Source organism: Eucyclogobius newberryi, unplaced genomic scaffold (genome assembly GCF_026437365.1).
Source record: "Eucyclogobius newberryi isolate DKJ021-1_F unplaced genomic scaffold, fEucNew1.0.hap1 SCAF_18, whole genome shotgun sequence".
Lineage (NCBI taxonomy): Eukaryota > Metazoa > Chordata > Actinopteri > Gobiiformes > Gobiidae > Eucyclogobius > Eucyclogobius newberryi.
The window spans coordinates 28,007,210-28,018,769 of NW_027315812.1; the positions used below are offsets into that span (position 1 = coordinate 28,007,210).

Consider the following 11,560-nt stretch of genomic DNA (forward strand, 5'->3'; position numbering starts at 1 on the left):
GATGTCCCACTCCTCAGTAGCATTTTCACCAAATTTCAGCTTTTTAGGGCCAACGCCCTGGGAGGAGTTCGTAAAAGTACGACGTTTGGAAAAACTCTGAAGTCATGTTTAGCCATTTTTGAAGCAATATGGCCAACATTTGGTTGGGCGGACGGCGTTGCCGTAATAATATTTTTTACTTCTCTTGTCACCATCTACCTCTGCGCCAAATTTCATGATTCTACGATCAGATTTTTTTTGGGTCATTTCCCATCTCTCAATGCATTTTTGGTACATTTGGGGGCGCTGACGCGCCAATTTTTTTTATTTTAGAAAAGGGAAATAGCCAGAATGTAGAGAGGCACGATTTTTAGAGGTGTGAACATTTTTGTGACTTTTCGTCAATGTTCACTGGGTGAAAAATAGGGGGGTTGGTCCCGAGAAGAAGAAAGAAAGAAAGAATAATATTCCGATACGAAAACAATGTTTCCCATTTTCCAAATATCATAAACTATACATTTTCGGAAAGCGCTCGCGCTTTCCTGCCTCATGGTGTGGGTCCCTGGTCACTGACGGGTACTTTCGTTAATTTTGAGTGGGCTCCGCCCACTTTGTGTTTTTGGCCCTCTATACAGTAATAATGTTCATTTTTTGCATTACATGCTTATATGCACGGAACATGCAAGAGATAGGGAACGTATTCGTGAGCTACTTAGCGCAAATGAGTGCTTTATAAGGGGATGACGACCGCTTCGCGGTCGTCATCCCCTTATAAAGCTTCGCGGTCGTCATCTCAATGTAAAGTGCTCGTTTAGTGCGCACTTTTGCACGGGCTTCGCCCGTTTACAACGGTAATGTTCCATTTTCCTACTACTAATTAGTATGCACGGGGCGTGCATGAGTGAAGGAGTGCGTTAGTGAGTGTTTGGAAGTGGGCGAGCGCTTCGCGCTCGATTTCGTGCGCACTACGTGCGCACTTTCGCAGCCGTGCTTCGCACGGCCTTACGAGATTAATAGGCCTCTCGCCAGCTTGTGGCGCTCGGGCCTAAATATTATTTTTTTATTATTTTTTGATAACCTCTATATGGGAAATTCATGGGTAAACTCATATTTACACATTTTCACATATATTGTTTTTAGCAGTTATAATAATTGGTAATAGTGGCCTACAAAACATCAAAATGTATGTTTTATGATCATAGAGGAGCTAAAATTGAAATAAAAGTTTGGAACAGTTGGCACATATTTGGATCACTTGTTCCGAATATACTTTTTGATACAAAAAGGTCAACAGCACCAAAATGCCTGTTCCTAGAGATCTGAAACTTTACACAGTTGTTGTCAACAAGATAAACAGCATGTACAGTGAACAGCATATGCACACAATGAAGTATGTCATGCTCAGGACCATTACAAATTGACAATATTCAGGCGAGACTAAAAAAGGATTTTTTTGTTTATGTTTGGGCCTCTGTAGTGTAAGTTCTGAAGCCCTGACAGTGTGACATGTGCACATCTGCAGAAACTAGAAGGCCTAAGCTTTCTAATGATGTATCACACTTGCATGTGGAACATAAGATCCTCTTTTAATAAGCAATGCCATTTGGGTATGTCCAACCATTGTGCACAGGGCGAAAATAGGTGGATGGTAACAGGTTAATGGACCAGCCGCTGCTGATACAAATAGTTAATCTAAAGTATTTACTCAACTCACTGCTCATCATTCTGTTTTTGAAGTAGTTATTTGTACTTTTCTGCGGGGCTAACATGTCCACCTTATTTCGTACTGAACTCCGTTAGCAGAGCAGTCATTTAAGTTTTGTAATGAAGGTTCAAAAAATATGGGCCAAATTAACGAATGAAACACTATTATGTTGACTATTGTACCAAGCCTTGAAATTAGAGATGCACCGATTCCAAAATTCTTGGCCGATACCGATTTCCGGTTTTTAAGGAGGTTGGACCTGCCAAAACCGATTTTTCCGATACTGATTTTCTATCTAGCCACTGATTTTCCCACAAACTACCCAGTATTATATATGTGAAAAAGATGCATGTAAACAGGACACACGTTTTATAATATAAAATGTAATTTATTTTGTGGAAAAATATAAAAATAAATAACTATATATAAAAACAATATATAAATACAGAACTATATACTAACTAATATGGCCTGGAGAAGAGTGGGGGACACAGAGGAAAAAGGAGTCCATTTCTCCTGCAGAAGATGCAGCTCCAATGGTTCCAGATTTAAATTAAATGAACTATTTTCAAAATAGTAATTTATACATTTGTAATTTTACACATTCTTTTGAATGAGCTGGAACCCTCTGCAGGAGAGGAAGCAGGTGGAACATGAGAAGGTCAGTCCCAGAGCGCTGCCAGGACCTCCCTCTCAAAGCTGGAGGACTCTGGCTCCAGGTCCTCTTCCTCGTGGTTCTACAAAACAAAAACACACATTGCAATTTAGATGACACGGGCTTAAAAACAAATTGTAATCCAACCAAATGCTTTTACACACCTGTGGGTGCAGCAGAAGGGCCAGCAGGAGCAACAGGAGCAGGAGCAACAGGAGCAGGAGCAACAGGAGCAGGAGCAACAGGGAGGGCTGAAGGCAAATCCAGATCTTAAAGAACATTGTACAGCAGTTATATTTGAGCCCAGTACATTTACTGCAATATTATTCAAACTTTTACTATTATAATACAGCATATTAAATGAGGCACATATGTTGCCAATATCATTTTCCAGCTTCATCAGCTCTTTGATAACTTCACACTCACTAGAAGCTGTGCACTATAGATTCTAGAGCACTATAGATTCTAGCGCACAGAAGATTGTGTAAACATTTCTTTGAGGCTGTGGGACAATTAAATAGGCTTGACATTAGATTGTAGTCACTCATTTCGCTGTTGGAGTCAGTAATTTAAGTTTTGTATCTACGTAATGTATGTCTCAAATGCATCAAAGTGTTTTTAAAGTCTCATTTCAGGTGGATGAGATCTCTTGTTAGCATTAGCTCGTAGCCTAGCTCTCCTAGTTGAGCAGAACAACAACAACAACTAACTCTTCAGACAGCCCTGCTGCTGCTGATGCTTCTGGCCCCTTCATATAATGTGTCCCTACTCTTCTGCAGATTCCTCTGAATAAACACATGAACTCGTTAAACACAAACCAGCGCAAATTATTTTGACCGCATTAACCATCAACACGTAGATTGTAATCGTCTCAAAGTTGTAATAACCTACCCCACAGTCCAGTCTCCTCTGATCCTCCTCCAGGCTCGCTCCTTCTTGTGTTCCAACAAAGTTGAACAAATCTGAACTTTTCTGGGACGAACAATTTTAACGCTTTGAAGCTTATGCTTGTCAAAGCGTCTAGAGCGGAAAACACCAAAACGCACCCTCCGCGCCGTGCCGAAAAAGCCGAAATCGCGCCGCAGAAAACGCAGGAGGTGTTCGACGCGCGTTTACATAGACTTTGAATGTAAACTGGACCCTTTGGCCGCCGCGCTCTGAAAGAGTCTTGTAGTTTTTAGCTGTTTTGCTCTGGGCGAGCTGAGCTGCTACGCACCGCGCATGCGGGTCAGTTTGGATCGACCGAAAACCGGCCATTACGACATGGACCGGCCGGTCACCGATTCTGGCCGATTCAGCATAAAACCGGCTTTTTAAATTGGCGGCCGATTGATCGGTGCATCTCTACTTGAAATAATTATTTTTACATCCCTGTCAACATGACAGGTATCAATCATTTGGTACCCGTCATGGTTAATTCTGAATAAGTCAAGTGTGTGTTTTATTGATGTGTAATTTATTTGGCTTTCATGCTGTCGCTGCCAAAATTTGAAGACACAGTAGACACGACACAGCGGTCTTTCCTCGTTTCCCACCTCAGTCACAGTGAAGCCAAGTGCTACATACGCTTCCTCATATTTCCTCGTCTTATTAGCTTTTGGGTGACTTTTGTTTGTTTCGTTATTAGGGATGTCAAAATATTCATTTTAGTCACAATTATCATGAGGAGAAATATCACAATTTTACGATTATTCACACTTCAAAATACCCCCTGCCCAGACTGAGGGAGACCTAGAGTGGGTGAATGATTTAAATGATCACTTCCTGAGATTTGATCAGTCACCCACCCCTCCCCCTGCACAGCTGCATGCTCCCTCTTCCACAGCTGGACAATGCCCTGCATCCGTTCCTCTTCACATCTCTTCCCCGGACCATCAGCTCCCCACTTCACCTGGACTCACCCATCCCCCCAGCACACAGTCACCCTGCCATCCACTGACTGTCACAGCAGCACAGGTGAGGAGAGAGCTGAAGAGGATTGTGAGGAAGGCAGCAGGACCTGACGGCATCAGCCCCAGGCTCCTTAAGTCCTGCGCATATGAACTGTGTGGAGCATGTCTTCAACATAAGCCTGAAGCTGGTACCTGTGCCCAAAACATTGCGCGCCAAAGACCTCAACAGCTTCAGGGAGGTGGCTCTCACGTCCTATCTGATGAAGATACTGGAGCGGCTGGTCCTGGACCACCTCCGCTCCACCGTGAGCTCAGTCATGGACCCGCTGCAGTTTGCATACCGGCCTGGCATTGGAGTGGAGGACGCCGTCATCTCCCTGCTGCACCGCTCTCTCTCCCCCTCTCTCACCTGGAGAAACCTGGCAGCTCTGTGAGGATCCTGTTCTTTGATCTCTCCAGCGCCTTCAACACCATCCAGCCGCTGCTCCTGAGGGACAAGCTGGAGACGGCTGGTGTGGAGTACGACCTGGCAGAGTGGATCCTGGACTACTTCACAGACCGACCCCAGTTTGTGAGAGCCCGGAACTGTGTGTCTGACACTCGGACCTGCAGTGTGGGGGCGCCCCAGGGCACTGTCCTCGCGCCCTTTCTCTTCACCCTTTACACTGCAGACTTCAGCCATGACATGGACAGCTGTGTCCTGCAGAAGTTCTGACGACTCTGCCATCATCGGACTCATCACGGACGACGATGATGCGGAGTACAGGGGACTAGCGCAGGACTTTGTGGACTGGTGTCAGCGGAACCACCTCATCATCAACGCGGGAAAGACAAAGGAGATGGTGGTGGACTTCCACAGACGCCACCCCACTGCCCCCTCACCAGTGAACATCCAGGGAAGGGACATTGAGAGAGTGGACTCATACACGTACCTGGGTGTTCATCTGAACCACAAACTGGACTGGACTCACAACACAGACAGTACAGGAAGAGCCAGAGTCGGCTCTACCTCCTGAGGAGACTCAGGTCTTTTGGGGTGACAGGGCCACTCCTGAAGACCTTCTACGACTCTGTGGTGGCATCAGCCCTCCTGTACGGTGTGGCCTGCTGGAGCAGCAGCATCACAGAGAGGGAGAGGAAGAAGCTGGACAAAGTCATCAAGAAGTACAGCTCCCTCCTGGGCTGCGCTCTGGACTCGGTGCAGGAGGTGGGGGACAGAAGGGTCCTGGCTAAATTCACATCTATGCTGGACCCTTGAGTGTCACCCCCTGCAGGACACTCTGTCCGCTCTGGAGAGCAGCTTCAGTAAGAGACTGATCCACCCTCGCTGTGTGAAGGAGAGGTTTCGCAGGTCTTTCCTTCTGCTGCTGTCAGACTGTATAACAACAAACACTGCTAGCCCTGACGTGCAATACTGACTTAACCATGTGCAATACTGTCATATTCATGTGCAATTACTGTCGTACTGCAATAGTGTCCCCAACATATAACACATTCATGTGTATATAAACATGTGCATATAACTGATGAAAAGAGTGTTTATTTTACCATTATTTTTATTTTTATTATTATTTTTATTATTATTATATTATATTATATTTATTATAATTATTATAATTATTATTATTATTATTAGTCTTATCTTGTCTTACGCTAGCTGTTTATTTTATTTTTATTTTATTTTTATTTATTTTTCCCCTCCATTCCTTATTAGGAAATGAGGTTTTGTCTATAGGAGTTTTTGTTTATAAGAGTTCTATTAAGAGTTTATTTTTATTTTGTTTGTTTTTTTAAACTTCCTATATGTTATTTGTCCTTTTCCTCTGTATTTACCTGCATTGCAACAATAAAATTTCCCCATGTGTGGACAATAAAGGATTATCTTAAGAAAAAAGTAAGGAAACATTTATATTGTTTTTTTTTTTTTTAAACAATTAACTTCCCAACCCTTAAATACAGTGTATTCATTTAAAAATAAAATTGCCACAAATTTTGATTAAATAGTATAAAAGTATGCTTATTGGCCCCTCATTGTAGCTCTTTTAAGCAGTATATTGTTTATTAGTGAGATGAGCTCCATGGTAACGCTTGGGGGAGGGGCTTGAAACTTTGAGAAAGTCACTTTCCTTTGGCTCACGCCAACAACAAACAGATGCGAAGAAAAAAGTAGTTACAGGTAAGATTACGCTCTGGAACTACCTGTCTCACTCACTCTCACTCTCACTCTCAGGTTGTGCGTTCCGTGGTTCCACTTTGCTTTGCGCTCCAGCACCGTCAGCAGTGGGGCCCCTTGCTTTGTCTAAGATAAAACATGCATTAAAGAAGGCTACTCACGCTGACTTAACGGTCGTTCAGCACATTTATTCAGTCAACTGAGCCAGAATCTGGTCACGCGTCAGACGCTCAAACGCCCCCGACGTGTTGCGTCCAACGCTCAAAACGCAGGATTCTCGTCCTAAACTGGACGCTTTGACGTCGCGGAGTGAATGGGCCATTAGAAAATTCAATGGCCCATTGACTGTAATCAGTTGCAAACGCAAATTTTTCGGTTGGCCAGTATGTCCGGAGACGGATTACAGATTTTTCCGTCGGTCATTGACCGTGTCCGACCCGTTATTCTGAGGCTTGTAATGGGCTATCAACATCCTATTGTGGGCGCTAAGACACTTGTATACGACCAGAAGGTTGAATCTTAAACCCCCATTTCGGTTTAAGGACAGATTCTCTTTTTAAAAAAAGATTGCCTCTTTAACTCTTCTTTCAAACCATCTTTTCTCCCCGTTTAGAATCTTCACCTCATATGCTTCAATAGAGTGGTTTGTGGCTTTAAATTGAAGATGCACAGCGCTCTGGGGTCCCAAATTTGCGCGTCTTCTGTGCTGAGCCTCTTGTGAAGTGGTTGTTTAGTCTCACCTATGTACTGCTCTTTACAATTTTTTCACTGCATTGGATAGAATAGACTACATTAGTCTGTTCTATTGTAAACAAAGAGTAGTTTCAAGTGAAATCAAATACTCTTTATCAGGAGGTCCCGCCCAGTGGGTAGGTCCTACTCAGAGTAGGATAAATATCAGAGTTTCGAGACTCAATTCGCAGATTGAGAATGATTCTTAGATGAGAGTCGAAACTTTTAGTTTTTTCCTAAAAAACAGAGTCCAGATGACTACCACTGAATCTTTTACTACAATGGAACACTCCTGGACGAATGAGGGATTACACCGACATCAATGTGGTTTTTATGGCCATTTAAAAATGGGGACCTTTGATTGTCCCGAACAAGCTCTTGAAATGAACATGATAAATTATAAAAACATGGTGGCATTTAAAAAATTGACTCAATTCATGAAACTGTGGAAAGTTATATGGGACTGACCCAAACACAGCCAGAAAAAGTAAGGTTTGGGGAAGAAAAGAAAATCCTCAAAAAATGACAATAAATTGTCCAGAGGTGACCACAGGTTAAGAGCTTTTGCCACTTTTTGATCGCTATGTAATGGTCCCAATTTCTTATAATTCTGAAACCCATGGATGATATATGGTGATTGTGATGATGATGATGATGATATCATTCTTAATATTAATAATAATAATAATAATAATAATAATAATAATAATAATAATATTAATATTAATATTAATATTAATATTAATAATAATATTAATAATAATAATAATAATAATATGCTTCCAGTTGCCTCCATTCTGGAATTTTGAACATTAGGATACATTGCATTTTAAAGGGACAGTACTTCTCATACACAAAAGGGATAAGCATTAAAATAAAATAGCTTTCCATTGTCTTCTCAGCTCTTCCCCAGCTAAACGAAACAACACCATATTCCTGCTTTAACATACAACTTTCCTCTGCTGGTATGCCAGTGCAACTTCTCCTCATGGCTAGTTCACGCTGACGCTGCCTGGTACTCTGTGACAACAACCAATCGCTTCCTTTTCCATTCACAAACAAGTGTCAAAACTCAAAGTTTGACAACAGCAAGAAACAAAAACGTATTAGCACACAATTCCCCGCGCCGTTTATCCTGGAGCCGAGTGCACTAGTGTCGTACCGTTGTGTTCAGTGCTGCGAGCTTCACTCGCTCCAAAAAAAATCACCGTCATTCCACTACTAACACGCGCTTTAGCCGATCAACACTCGACCAAAAACACTCGCCATGTTCCGATATAGCAGCCATAACTCCATACCTTTGCTTTTAGGCCACACTCACCGTTTCTTGTCCGCTTTTTGACACTTTGACACAGTAGCTGTCACCGCTACAATCCGCCCTCCCGACAGTGTTTCTGCTAGCTCAACGCAGCCTTCCTGTTCCTGCCTCCTGTAATCTCTCTGAGCCAATAATAAGTCGAGGAATGAAACAGGCAGGTGATTTGGCCAGTAGGAATAAGAAAGATTGGAAAGTACGGGAGGGCTTGCCAATCAAGTGCTCTAAATCCCACCCGGGGCTTTCCTTGTCGCCCCTTGCCCTTTTGACTGACACAGCGGACATTCAATGGAGGCGTTTAACTTTTTTTTACATCATATGAAATACAAAACAAGAACATATAGTGCCTGCGTGACATCACGCAGACACTCAATAACAAGCATGGCGTCATAAATAAGTGCACATAGAACAAAGTGCAAAGAGAGCAAAGTGCATAAAAGCAAAGTACAAAGATATCAAGGGGGTTCAAATTCAGCGCGAGTGCAGAGAGTCCAAGGGGATTTCCACATAGGGAATACATTGTTTGGGCTTTAGGTCTATTCATACATTTCAAGGATTTAACTTATAATTTTAGCTCATTTTTAAAGAAAGCAAAGTTGGGGCCACACTTTAGGATTTTAGATTTGTGATTAAAGAATCTAGCAAGACATAAAATTAAAGCTTGAATGGACATTTTTTTTGGCCCAAATCTGAGTCTTATTTCCTTGTGGCGTGGACTGCCGATTAGTCCTGCCACGTATCAATCATAAAACGCACCTACCGCTCACCTGCAGCCGCGTGCGGCTCGTCCCACGTTTCCGCGTGTCTAAGCGCATAGATCTATCATAATACAGTTCCCTCAGTGTACGGGACAAAATGAAGACGGCGAAAGACAGTTCGAGCTGATTCAGAAGAAGACCGAAATCTAAGGGAGACGAGAGATGCGATGCAATCCGTCGCGCTAATAAATAAACGCACGTGTGCGTTGTATCAGTCTGCACGGGGGAGTGCGCATGCGCACTTCCGCCTGCGTTCTCAAATCGCCAAAAAATTGTCCATTGCGCCTTTACCTTTATACAAAGTTCCTCTTTTTTTACATTTAATTAACATACCAAATATTATGTCATCCTAGTTAATGAAAATAATGATGATGGAAATATTGAATTGATCCAATTTTGTATTTCCAGCCAGAAAAAATTGACTGTAGAGCAATAGAAAAAAAGATGATCAGTGCTTTCAATGTCCTCCTCACAGAAACCACAAGTGTTTTCTTGAATTTTGAATTGTGAAGTAATTCTTTGGAAGGGTAGATAGTGTTCATTATTTTGTAATGTGTTCCTTTTACTTTCAGGAGCGACAGGAAATGCCATGTACATAGTTCTAAGTTTTATTACGGTCTTTTTATTGAATTTATTAAGAATATTATTTTTATTTTGCAGACCTGGGAAAGATTGCTCGCATAAGCATAAGCGTAAGTAAAAAGTAACTAAAAATGTTTGAATCAAGTTTCCTTGTATTGAAATTGTTGGTAAATGTAAAATATGCTATGGAATTCTGATAAGGATACAGGAAGCTTACTGATATCGAAATCACATACTAGTAGACGTTTTAGTCCGCCCAAATTGTTAAAAATAAAGTTAGGTATACAGTACCATAAAGAGTTAACTTGTTTAATTCACGATTTTAACCAGTTGATCTTTAGGGTTGCATGAAGGCATTCTAAATCAATTACTTTTAGACCACCTTCGCTTATTTCTTTTACCATATGACTTTTCTTCAAATAATGTGGTCTATTTCTCCAAATGAAATTCTGTTTATAGATTTGATTGTTATTAGAGATGGATTTTGAGTAAAGTGGGTAAATACACCTGGATAAACATTCCATTTTGGTCAGATATATACGTCCTAGAGACTCTTTGAAGCCAAATATTCAATTTTGTTTTACATTCTTTAATCCTACTTTTTATATTCATAGACTGACTAACATTTTGTTATTTACATAGCTGGATTCCCAAATATTTTATTTCAGTTTTGATGGGGATGTGGCAAATTTATTTTAATGGAGTGTCATGGAGCGAGAGAAGGCCTGAAGCTCTAGAGAAGTTTTAAATTTTTTCAATGGATTTCTTAATTTGATGCTGTTTTTTTAGAAATAAAGTTGTATCATCTGCCAGCTGACTGATGATTATTTCGGAGCCCAAGACATTTAATTTTTGAGTTTTTGATATAAATGGCTAATAACTAGTGACCATAATAAAGATCTACGGTGAGAAGGGACAGCCCTGAGGAATATCAACATCTACTTTGAAGCTCTGAGTGGAGCCCCTTTAGAGAAGCTATTTATGTTTTATACAGTCCATCAATTACGTTTTTAAATTTAATGCAATACCCAAAATGCTCAAGTGCAGGAATAATAAAAAGATGTTCTACTGTATCAAAGGCCTTGTAAAAGTCAAAAAATAAGATAAACCCATCATGCTCTATTAAGTCTCTATATTCGATTAAGTCCATAACCTTTCTTATATTGTTGTGAATTGATCTGCCTTTTAAAAACTATTTGAAAGCCCTGATTGAAGACAAGAGGCAAAAACGTATGTTAATATCTTATAATCAGAATTTCTACTTAGGTCTTCTGTTTTCTATGATTCTAGAATCTTTTTGTTTTGGCATGGAAATTATAACCCCATGCCTCATAGTAGTTGGAAGTGAGCAGGTTTCAAAAATCTCTAAAAATACCCGATAAAGTAATTGTCTTATGTCTTCCCAGAAATATTTGTATTCTTCTCTCCTTCTTCAATCCATTTGGCCCTGGATCTAATAATGCTCCTTGGGCTTGATGAATATAGATTTGATCTAAAGAAGATTGAAAATTTAGAAATATTTGTTTATCTTCTTCACTTTCAACAGGTTTGTTGCAGTAAACGTTTAATTGGTTAATAATGTCATGTTCTTTTTGGTCAAGTTCTTTTTTAAACTTTCTGCTAAAAGAAATGGAATATTCTCGGACTCTGAATTTTAGGAACTCCCATTTTTTAACCAGGGTTTTAAGTTCCTCATTACACTTAATATTGTTAATGATTACTTTCATGTTTTTGCAATAATCTTCATTTTTTAGCTGATTTGAGTTAAA

General features: G+C 40.8%; 1 protein-coding gene across 3 annotated transcripts in view; it reads right to left on the reverse strand.

Moving 5' to 3' along the window:
• Positions 1-8,541, reverse strand: part of LOC140364821 (uncharacterized) — an 83,892-nt gene extending 75,351 nt beyond the window's left edge. For all 3 annotated transcript variants that reach the window (XM_072451199.1, XM_072451198.1, XM_072451197.1), the window contains exon 1: positions 8,458-8,541. The gene's annotated coding sequence lies outside the window, so the exon portion shown is untranslated. The remainder of the gene's footprint in view (positions 1-8,457) is intronic.
• Between the last annotated feature and the right edge of the window lie 3,019 nt (positions 8,542-11,560).